Source organism: Parasteatoda tepidariorum, chromosome 10, assembly GCF_043381705.1.
Source record: "Parasteatoda tepidariorum isolate YZ-2023 chromosome 10, CAS_Ptep_4.0, whole genome shotgun sequence".
NCBI lineage: Eukaryota > Metazoa > Arthropoda > Arachnida > Araneae > Theridiidae > Parasteatoda > Parasteatoda tepidariorum.
The window spans coordinates 43,130,199-43,142,425 of NC_092213.1; the positions used below are offsets into that span (position 1 = coordinate 43,130,199).

The window sequence follows — 12,227 nt, forward strand, 5'->3', positions numbered from 1 at the left end:
TACCAATTCCTTAAAAGATAGAGACCCATGAGAATGTTGACAAATGACATCTCTGGCAAATTAAATTTATAAGCTGTTAATTTTGAATTAAAATTTAATTTTATGTTCTTTACAACAATTTTAAATATTTATTTTCAATTTGTTTTAAGCTAGAGGTCGAAAATTTTTTGATAGATTTCAATGGAAAATTTGTCATTAGAAAAGAAGCCAGCTTTTCCTGTAATGAATAAGTAGATCCGTTCAATACGTTTTTTCCATTTAAGAACGAAAAGAGAGGAAATTGAAGTGTATTTAAAGTTTTGATAATCCCGATGCAGTTTACATCGATTAATCATTATCATGTCATTGCTTCAAAGCAACAAAGAATTATTTTAGGCACCAAAATTTTCAAAGAATTTTTCAAATACTTTAAATTTTATGACTATCCCTTCATTTAAGTTAAAATTTATTTTCGTTATATAGAACGTAAGTGACTTTTTAATTTTCGTCTCTGTTTTTTTTTTTAATAATTTATAGAAAAGCGATCTACGTTTATAAAGTTAAAAGAATAAATTCATTTAAGTTGATTCCTAATATTTTATACCTCTTCATATCCAGTGCTGTAGTTTGGGGCGCAATTTTTTTTTAATATTTGAAAAAAAGATTTCAAACCAGTTAAGGCTGTTCCTTAAATATGTTAATTAATGTTGACAATATTAAGTTATTAAATCACACACAAAAAAGTACTTTCTCAGAATAAACATATTTTTTTCGACATATACGGAATTCTGTCCTTCGAAATATGGATGGTACTGGGTAACCACAATTTTGTATTATTTTTAAAATTAAAATTTGCATTAAAACAATATTTCGAATAAATTTAAAACCAGTTTGGTCTAAATTGAAAAAGTTAGCTAGTTTAACTAGTATAATTTCTCCTTTTCTTAATTTAATGTAATTTATTTAATAACTTTTTAAATTACTTTAATAGTGATGCTTTTTGTGTTACTATGTTTTCTTTGAAAAATATGGGGAAAAGAGAAAAAAAATAGTTGGTAATATTGAATAGTGAACTACATTGTGAAAATTAAAATTAATAAACAGTTTTATTAAAATATTTAAAACATATTATATTGATGCATTAGCATAATGTATTTAAAAAAAATTTATCCTTCTTTAAAACCATAATTGAAAATAATATGAAACTTCTCAAATTAATATTAGATTATTTATGCACATCAAAAGTCCTAAAGGCAAAAAATGGTTAAGTTATTATAGCTATTAATTTAAAAATTGGTCTGTATCAATGCAATTGATTGGTAACAGTTGTTTTTTTAAATTTAACTGATTTAAAATCTTTTATTAGAATGAGGAAAGACAATTTTTTTAATTAAATTTCCTCTCGTTTGCATGTAGGTAGTCTTTTTATTGAAATCATTTTAAAATATTTTTGTTTAAACCCTCCCCGAGCTGTGGTTAAACCAGCAGGCAAACAACAAACGTTTTGTTCAAGCCAACAGATTATGTAAATAAAATATAAATAAATGAAACTGCTAGATTTTTTTCCGTTAATCTCCTACTCTGCCTATTTGTGAATTTACAATAAAATTAGAATTCAAGCATATTGTATGCTATAAATTAACTGCTCTATCAGTATATCACTTATATACAAAACTTACTTTCTGTTGTTAATTTTCACAGAAGAGAAATCAAACTGAAGTAACATATAATGGTTCATAGTTAATTTATTATTAATTCAAAACTTTTTCTGTATGTTCAAAATATTAAATATAAATAATATTTTTACTTGGTTGTAACAAATAAAATGATGTAAAATAAAATTATAAATGCTAGGTTTTTCAAGTCAATGAAAAAAAGAGTGAAATAATTGGATTTTATCACTCATATAATCAAAAATGTCGAATGCACCGCTTTCTGAAGACAGAAGAGGGATTGATCTTATCAGCAACTTAAATTCATCTTCCTCTCCGGTTCTAGAAAGTGATGCACGAACATTTTTCGTTTTAGGTGTGACAAAAATATAATTATTATTTTCTTTTTAGTCTACCTAAAAAATGTTTTTTTTTTTTTTTGCAGTTTTGGATCTGTTTATGTTTTAAAAGAGTCAAAATTTCAATTACTAATAACTTCTATATATAAAGCAAAAAAGTTTTGTTTATCGAAAAATTTCTTAAGTGATAAAATGATGATAAACTTAGCTTACAATATTCCGGAAACAATTTTAGCTTATTTTATCAATTAGAATAATGGTTGAATTTGGAACTCTTCGGCTACTTAGAAAGTGATCAAAATATCCATTAGCGTTACATGCAATTTTCCTTTAATTGGTAATAAACTCTTGTTGTGATCAGGAATCTACTTGTATTTTCACTTAGCACAGAGTTTCAGAAAATATTTGAATTTTCTAGCTAGTCGGAAACTGGTAGAAATTTCAATCGCAAATTACCATCATTACAATCACAAAAGGAAGTTAATTCAGTTATTAATAATAAATGCTGTAGGTAATAAGAAAACTTTTGTAAATTCATGGAGATTGTCACAAGTTTCTCAACATTCTCAGAGATAAAAAGAAAAGAGTTGTTAGTAATTTACTATTGATAATTAACTATGTTACTCCATTGAGCTTTTGTATGTTTTTATATTCTCTATTAAAATAAATTTAAAATTTGATAATTTATTTTACATGAATATTAATTTTCACCCACAATAAAATGTTTTTTTCACAGAGCTCCAGTTTATACGCAAAACTCAAATCAATTATTTACTTTTAATGTAACGATTTCGTTTTTTTATTTTTTTTATAACATATTTTATTGCTAGTGCTACCGAATTCCACAGGGTTTTTAAAATTCCAGTTATTTCTCAGTTAATATTATTTCTACACCTAAAATTTAAATTGAGCATTTAAATAATTATTTATTGATGTGCTCACTTTATACCAATACTATCGAAACTCCATGTAATGTTTCGATTTTATTTTCGGCAGTTATTCGTATTGATTTTCACATTTGGTTTTAAATATCCAGATATATTTTAGATAATGTGGAAAATTCAAATCGCGCTTATGAATATTTAATTTTTAAAGCAATGATTCTATCTATCACTTGTTTTTTTTTTTCAGGGGAGGAGAGGGTATTTATTTTCACAAAGTTTTTAATATATTACATATTACAACAACCAAATCTCGAAAAGAAACGCACATTTAGTACCAAAGAATCCAATTTGCTTGATTTCGCCGCCGATCTTTTTTTCGATAGTAACTGCTTCGGGTTTCATGATTTTTAATTATGTGACCGTTTAATTATGTGTTAATTATGTGACTTACGAAATGGTGAAAAAGAAAATAATTAGTCTTTTTTCTTCTTACAAAATGTGAGAATATCACCCATGATATTAGAATTAAAAAAATATTACATATTCATTTTAAAAAAATATATAGCTACCTACAATTTTATTTTGTCCAAGTAGAGTTTTTTTTTTTGTGAACACATTGTTTATATTATTTTAATTTAATTAGTAACATGTAAATTTGTTTTTATTAAAAGTATGTCTTGCAGAGAGATATTACTAGTGCCAGAGAGGTTTGTCTCAAAAAGCCCAAAAAAATTCTGCCACAGGAGGTGCAAAATTTTTTTTATTACTAATTCTAGAAAATGTTAATTATTTGGATAAAATGCAATCTGATTCTTTAGAGAAAAATTAAAACTTGAATTAATGATTCAAAAGTTTATGTTAGTGTATAGATTAGTGATTCCAGTTACATGCTAGTAGAGTATGTAAAATGCACCAAAAAATTGAAACAGAGATATCAAAAATAAGTTATGGCCTGGCACATGTAATTCTCCAGCATAGAGGAAAAAGACAAAATTTCAACCAAACTTTATGCATGCATAAATTTCTATCTTTCTTTTTTTTTTCAAAGCTGAATGAGAAAATTAGAATTCTGGGTATGAAATTACATTGTTGCTTTTCCTTGAGGTACATGTTTGATCAGTTTTAAAAGACTTTATTGTTCATATATAACTCTTATTTTTTATAAATTCTTTATTTTGTCTATTAATAGATAAAAAGAATTATGAATGTGAATATTAATAGATGAATAAAGAGGTAGAGAATTCTAATTTTTAATAGGAACCCGCTTTTAGTAAAAAGAGACCCAGAAATATCGAAGTCCTGTGTCCTAAAGATCCGTAGCTTCAAAATTGTAGCAGAATCACTGAAAGATTATTTTCTTTCACTACTGTCAGCTAGAAATTTCAAGGACCCATACTCCAACTGTCAGATTCAATGGCTCAACCAGTAAAATTTTTCTATTTTTCCAGTAAAATTTTAAGATTGATAATTTAATGTATCAATAAATTTTCTAAAGGTTTATTTTGAATTAACAACAATTAAAATAGAAAACCTTTTAAATAATAAACTGTGCCTATAAATTACGCCTGCAGAAGTAAATTCAGCTATTTTATTGATTTACTAAAAAAATAGCCTCACCTAAAAAATAGTTGAGAAAAACCATTTGAATTTACTTGTGCCCAGTTGCCATTTTATTGCCTGCGCTGGCAAAATACCTAATAAACTACTTTTAAATACTTATTATTATTGAATGATAAATATAGAAAAAGAAGAGGATAATTCGAACGATAATTAAAAAATTTTACTAAGCTTTATCTTGAACATATTTTGTATTTTTTAAATTTAACTTCATTTAGAATTGCATTTAATTGTTTCAACTTCAGATTAATTTATGAGTCTCATACTTTTCTATTTTTTTTAAAGCCTGTTGTATTTTTTTAAAAATTGGCAAAACTGTACTCTTTTGCTATCATTTTCTTGGAGTTCATAATTGGTGATATACTACAACTAATTAATATGTCAAGATTAAAACTTTCTTTTTTACCAAAATTTACTTGTAATATTTGAATCATGCATTTAGATAATTACTGTTTTGATTGATGCGCAATTTACACCGATAGTATCGTAAATCGATGTAATGTTTCGATTGAATTTTCAGCAGTTATTGATTTTCATGTGGTTGTTAAACATCCCAATATATTTGAAACAATATGGAAAATTCGAATCGTGCATTTGAGTATTTATTTTCTAAGGCAATAATTCTATAGAATTTTCAGAAGTTATTTGCTATTGATTTCTCCATATTTTTAAAATCCTATATTTTTATACAATATTATTTATTACAACAACCTTATCTCAAAACGAAACACTCGTTTGAGGAGTCCCATTTGCGTAATTCCGTCATCAATCTTTTTTCTTTCTTTTTTTTAAGAATTACTACTGCAGATTTCATGACATTTAATAATTTTTTTTTTATTGTGATGATTAGTTACAAAATGCGTAATGCAAATGTGTAAATACGAAATATGTAATTACAAAATGCGTAGTCCCGCAGTGGACTGGCCACGGTCAGTGTACGGGTGGGGGACCACTTGGATCAGTCTACGTAGGGACCGAGGGTGTGCGGTATTGGTCCTCGTTAAACTGTGCTACCGTAAAGTGCTCGACTTCGCACGCAGGTCGTCGGGCTACCGAAGCGGGGGTGCCATCCCCTCCGCAGAGGATCAAAATTGTGATGGCATGTCTTCNAAAAAAAGTTTTAATGTTTCCCAGACCGTCGCCAATAGCCCATTGTGCAGCTCTAGTGCGACATAAATTAACAATAACAACAAAATGCGTAAGTAAATAATGTGTGCGTTTCCCCCTGAACAAAATGCGAGAATATCACCCATAATAATAGAATAAAAAATTATTACATGTTCAATTAAGAAAGTAATAGATTTTTTATTTTTGACACAGCATATTTGTTATTTTAAATTAGTAAAATATATGTTTGTTAGTATCAAAAGTATCTTGCAGAAAGATAATACTGCTAGAGAGTGTAGTCGCAGATATCTGAAAAAAATTCTGCCACACGGTCACTGATTTGCAGTACTGTGCCCCTTTTATTTTAAAAATCTTTTATGTTCAGGCCGAAAACTGAGAAAAATGACTTAAAAATGAGATTTTCTAATAATAAATGGAAAGAAAATTAAAGATTTTATGTATGGTAAAAAGCTTCAAGTTACAGTGCCCAATTCTCGAGGCATCCTATTCCATACTCTAACACTTTTTTTTTTTTAATGCTGCAAAATGTTTGCATTTTATTCATTTTTGAATTGTTATTTCATTGTCTTTCTTTTTTATTATTAATTGGCTGTTAATTTAATTCTAAGGGGTATTTATCCCCATAATCCTCGTCTTCCTTGCACCATGGATTAGATCTAGATGCTTATTAGAGTCGAGCTTTATCTCAATATTTATCTTAAATTATATAATTAGCATTAAATTGGCATAATACCAATATTAGCATTAAAGTGTTTCAATAAATATTAAATAGCATTTTTTCCACTATTTTTATTTCACTAATCATCAAAATAACAGGTTGTCATGAAAACCTTCTGTAAACGAGTTTTAAACTTGGCAAGAAGAAAATAAAAATTTTATTTGTTTAAAAAAAAAAACGGTTTTAAATAAGGGAATATAATTTCCTTTTCAAAAAGTATGCTTACCAGTTAAAAATTATGGATGTAGAGCATTGGGTTGTAATCAATACGAAAGATGCCATTAAATTGAAAGTGGGATTTATTTTAAAAATTTAAAATAAAATCCTTGTTATGCTTCTGATTGTATAGTGTTTGAATTACAAAGTTTAAACTTCAATTTGTTTTGTTTAATGAAATTTACTTTCTATATATTTTATAGTTGAAAAAAAAGAATCCTTATTTTACTTCTCTTCATATGAGTATGAACCCTGTAATGCTAAGTCTATAAATAATTTTCATTTTCTTTCCCTTTAATTTCTGATGTATATTCTTAAGTTAGTATTATTCATCAGAAATTATTTTTAATGATAAATATATTTTAGGTCTCACTCTTAAGACATGGATAGCAATGTTGCACGCAATGGCAGACTTATTGATATTGTTGACAGCACATGGCGAGAAGAAAAGTTACCTGATGAACCTATTGCCGTCCCTGCTTCAGAACTTCCAGATCCTGAACCTGATAATGGAAATCCACAAGAAACATTGAGAGAACAAGAACAAAAATGGACCGATTTAGCTTTAAATAAAATACATAAAGTTACTCCAACTGTAACAACATCTTAAAATAACATTTTTATGGTAAATTTTTGTATAATGCAAGATTTATTGTATTGCCTCATTAACTATTGTATAGCCTAGTAAATTTTTAATTTGTATTCAGTCATTTTAATTTGATATACATGCATTTAAATATTTCAATTTTTTCTATGTTCAATAAAACATCCACCATCCAGTCATGTCATGATTTTTGTACAAGTTTCTTATTAAGTATTAAATCAATAGATGAAAATTTTTTACTTTTTTTAATATCTAAATTAAATCAAATGTGCATTTCAAAATATTACTGATGGTAATTTTGTGTTCAATTTTTATTGAAAATTTATATGAAATAAATAAATGCCAGATATTCTGTAGAAATTAAATTTTTAAATGAAAAATTGTTATACTGGACTATTATTAGAATTTAAAAGACATTCTAAAACCTGGCTTAAAAATTGCACCACAGGAAAATTGAAAGAAGCTGTTGCAAAGCAATCTCACAAATTTTTCCGCTGTTACCTCATATAATATTTGTCATGATTTTCTGCACTACTAATTCAGATTAAAGAACAGCAGTTTAAATTGCTCAGCTCTACACCTTGTCACATTTAGGACATGACCCAATCAGGTAGACAATATTGTTATTTTATGTGGCTGTGTGGCGCAGTTGGTTTGTCATCGGCCTTCTGAGCCCAAGTCTGCGGGTTCGATCCCCGGCCCAGACACCGGATTTTCGGGATGCAGAAAATCCTCAGCGGCCATGTCGTATGATTATGCGGCATGTAAAAGATCCCTGGAGTGCCTTATTGGCTCTTGGCATTTCCGGCAAAATTAAATTCCTAGTGCACTTTAGCATCCAAATAGAGTCTCGGTGCTGCCATCTAGTGTGGCAGAAACTAGACGTCCAAATTAACATGACCAACGGTATCTCACCCATTGTGGTGGTCCTGAAAGAGTGGATACCACCTCTGGAGAACGCACTAGGTCTGCTCATCGGCAAGACCGATTGTGCAGTTCATTGGAAATAAAAAAAATATTGTTATTTTAAATTTAATCTTTTTTTATCTGAAAGAGTGAGTATCAAACATACTTAAAATTTTACATTTAAGGTAATTGTATCAAAATTTCTTTTCCCCGATAGAAACCTTGTCATATTTAGGGTAACTATCATCCACTGGTCAGCAGTCTTTTAAATTACTTTGCATCACCTGATTTTATTTATTTTTTTTAATATTTAGCAGCATTTGGTTATGAAAATAAGCTACTATTATATTTGTAATTGTGAAAATGTGTGATTTGTAGTTATTATAATACAGTACTAGCTAACATTTACTGAGATCAGGGTTAATGTTATCAATCTCTTATTGTTATCAAATTCACTAGGTCCTAATTTTATCGACTCAATTGTATGTTAAAATTATCGCTTTCTGTAATTATTACATAGTTTATTGTTATCAGTTATATTTATTTTTCAAAAATCATCTTAACTGCCAAAGAAATATTCACTACATTTTCACAAGAAGCCTGGTTTTTTTTTCCCTGTACTATTGTTTAAATTTCTGAGAATTAACCCCTCTTTCATTGCGATGTCTTAAGAAGAGAAAGCGCTCCGATGACTTTAAAAAAAAAACATTAAGAACAATTTAATGAGGTTCATAGGAAAAATTATAGACAATCAACTAATGATGATTTTTTTAATTATGTATAATTTTTATATTTTAAGGAAAAGATACAATATTCATAGATTTTTTTTCATTTCATTTGCAAATTCAGCAATTGGCTTAAATTGGTAAATTTATCTGATTTTGTGATTTGTTTATTGTTATCAATCTATTAATGTTATGAAAACCATTGTGTCCCCCAAAGTGATCACATGATGTGGATACTAGGGCTGGGCAATGTCAGAATTTCGATATTGTGGTATATTGTGAGCTTCATATCACGATATTATGATATACCGCGGTAATTAAATTGTTATGTATATTATAAATGCTAAGACTATTTTGCAATTAAAAATTAATGTGTTTAAAGAGCATCATTTAAAAAAAATGGGGTACTTATCCTATATTAGCTCGCAGCATAATTATCCCATGGAATCAACTAATTATAAAGCATCATTATTTTAAAACAGAAAAATTTTATTAATATAAACATCAATTACTAATATAAACATCAACACAATTATAAACATCAAAACAGTTATAAACATCAACACAATTATAAACATCAACAATTATAAATATCAACACAATTATAAACATCACAAGGAGATCCGACAATCTCGGATATTTTTAAAATCAGAAGCACGCTATTCTCAAAATGAAACCAAAATCAGTAACTAAGTATACCATGGAGGGTTGATATAACGCGCGGGTGTTTGAAATCCGATATCGCCAATACCACGGATATGACGCATGCGCTTTAAAGTCAAATGATACCACAATATATTGTAGGAGAAATTTCTAGCTGCCGAGAGGAGGTACCGTAAATATTACGCGCAAGCCTTTGAGTTCTTCACCCCTAAATCAATCACGTGCCATACCAATACCTCCTAGATACCATACCATACCGCCACTTCCTCGCCGCCGGTCGGCCGAAGATATTGGCTAGCGGTGAGTACCGAGAGGTGCAGGCATACCGAAGTTCAATAACTCGGTATTGCCGAAGAATATACTTCCGAATATCATTACCGCGGTATCAAAGAAATACCGGTAAATGACGGTATTGCGGTATATTGCCCAGGCCTAGTGGATACTACTGTATATAATTTGCTTACGATATTTCAAAAGTTCTCTGTATGATTATAAAATTAAGTTTTACCATACTCCTTTATGTTAAACATTACAACTACAGTTGTTTCAGTTTTAGAAAAAAATTCATTATTTTTTTCTTTTCCTTTTTTTATTTTTACTTATTCAGGGTACACAGCCAAATCTTTCACCAAAAAATGAGTGCTTTTTAAACGCTCAAAAAATATTTTAAAGCACTATATACATTAACAAAATGCAAAATAGTTTTCAAAAACTTTACACGATCATGATAAAATAATTAGTTTTTGACAAATAACTCTTTTCTTGATTATATTAGCCGTTAAAATGTGATCAAGAGATCTGTTCAATATCACGAGGGGGGGGGGAGAGAATATCTTGCAAAATGCAGAAAAGATGAACATGAGAGTGCAATAATCTCACTGAACCCAGCTTAGTAGACACACATGTAAAACGATTAGCACTTTCATACGCTACGGACCGACAGTACGCTGAAATAGATTGTGGTCAAATGAATTAAAAAGGTAAATAGAACAATGTGAAAGGCACACTTTTGCATAATAAGTAGCGAAAATCGACATGGTAAAGAAAAAAATCTCAATTTCAAAAAGGTAAAATTAAGCACTTTTTAAAAACACACTATGAAAAAAGCACCTTTAAGGGCTTTAAAAAAACAGAAATAAGCACTTTTTTAAAACTCCATGCACCATATTATTTATCAAATGACTTTTAAATGATGGTATTATTGAAACTAGATTGTAATTATAAAGTGTTTTAATTTAATATTTGTTGCTTGGTTGAAGTCCAAATGGGTTTCCTAACCTGAAATAATTATAAATTAACATATAAAAATTAAGGCAAAGAAAGCAGTGCTGGCAGACTGATAGACGGGCATAGCTCGATCTCCATACTGTATAATCTGAAGCAGTTCAAAAATTACCATTTATATGCGAGTGCTGATATGAATTTCTGCTTGACAAGCAGTGGGTGTTGTAATCACTTGTGTGGCAGGGAATGGATGGAGTATCAGAAAACTCTAAAAATACCGTACCATCATGTTGTTTTATTAATATTAAATTTGTTTATCAAATATGGTGTCTTTATTCAATGCACCCATTCTCTACTGAATCTATATATCATTCTGCAACAAGTGCAGCTATAATTAAAAGCAAATGTAATTTTTTTCACAAAATGACGGCCTTTTGAAGAAAAAAAAGGTAACAAAAGTCTAATTTTGGCATTTAAACATTTATAAAAAAAAGTTGGCAGGCATGTTTAAACCAACAGAATCTAAAATAAAAAAATTTCACAGAAGTTAACAAAAATCTACCATCTAAACAGGTTTAAAATAACTGAAATTTTGGAAAATATTTGATTTTTGTTTGTTCCGACCATAGCCACATCAATTCTTTACGAATTTCCAAATCAACATCAAAAAAATCCAGTCGTTTTTCACCAATCCAGACGTCTAACAAAAAAAAATCATGATTTTTAGGTAATCATGTTAGAAGATTTTATAGCATTTCTCTTCGGTTTTTTGAAACCTACCATCAATTGGTGATGCATTGACCATACATCACACCTTCCTTGGACTCATACATTTTGTTTGCATGCACTGCTTCTTCCTGTGCCACAAATCTGACACCTTTGCTGGAGGTAGGCGAGCTGTTTGTTAAACTCGAACAAATAATTGACAATTTTGACCAAATCTTTACCAGAGTATATGTGTTTTGGAGAAAACCTCCAAATTAGCAATTCGTTATTGTTTTGACTGTTAGCGCCAACATATCTTTCCAATGAATTGTCATTAGGCAAGCCTTCGTATGCGGGCCTGATTGTCTCCTATTCTATCTGTGACCCCTCAACAGTTGATCCGAATAACGGTTTCGGCCAACATATACTCCATAGCATAAAGTATCAAAATATTCAATAAAAAATAAAACATTCGTTAGAATTTTTAGGTCAGACATCCTCCTTAAATTTATATGATTTGTAAGGAAGTTATGATCTTTTGTAAAACTTAGATTACGGAGAAAGTTGGTTCACCTAAAACCATGCAAATTCAAAATGATCAGGAAAAAATAAACCGATTCAAGATAATTTAGAGAAACTTTATTATAAGCATTATTCTAGCTATCGAATAGAATTATACAATTAATAGATAGAAAATATTCTTTTTTAACAATTCAACTTTAAAAGTTTAAAATGCAGAATAAAAGTTCAGAAAACAAAAGTTTACAAATATTTCATGAAAGTACATATAAAATTTGTTTTAAAATGATCAGGTATACAAATATTCATTTTATTAATTTTATTTGCA

General features: G+C 28.8%; 1 long non-coding RNA gene across 1 annotated transcript; it reads left to right on the forward strand.

Moving 5' to 3' along the window:
* Positions 1-27: 27 nt before the first annotated feature.
* LOC107453889 (uncharacterized) lies at positions 28-7,332 on the forward strand. The gene is made up of 2 exons (XR_011638039.1): positions 28-219; positions 6,920-7,332. It is a non-coding gene; the product is annotated as an uncharacterized lncRNA (long non-coding RNA).
* The last annotated feature ends 4,895 nt before the right edge of the window (positions 7,333-12,227 follow it).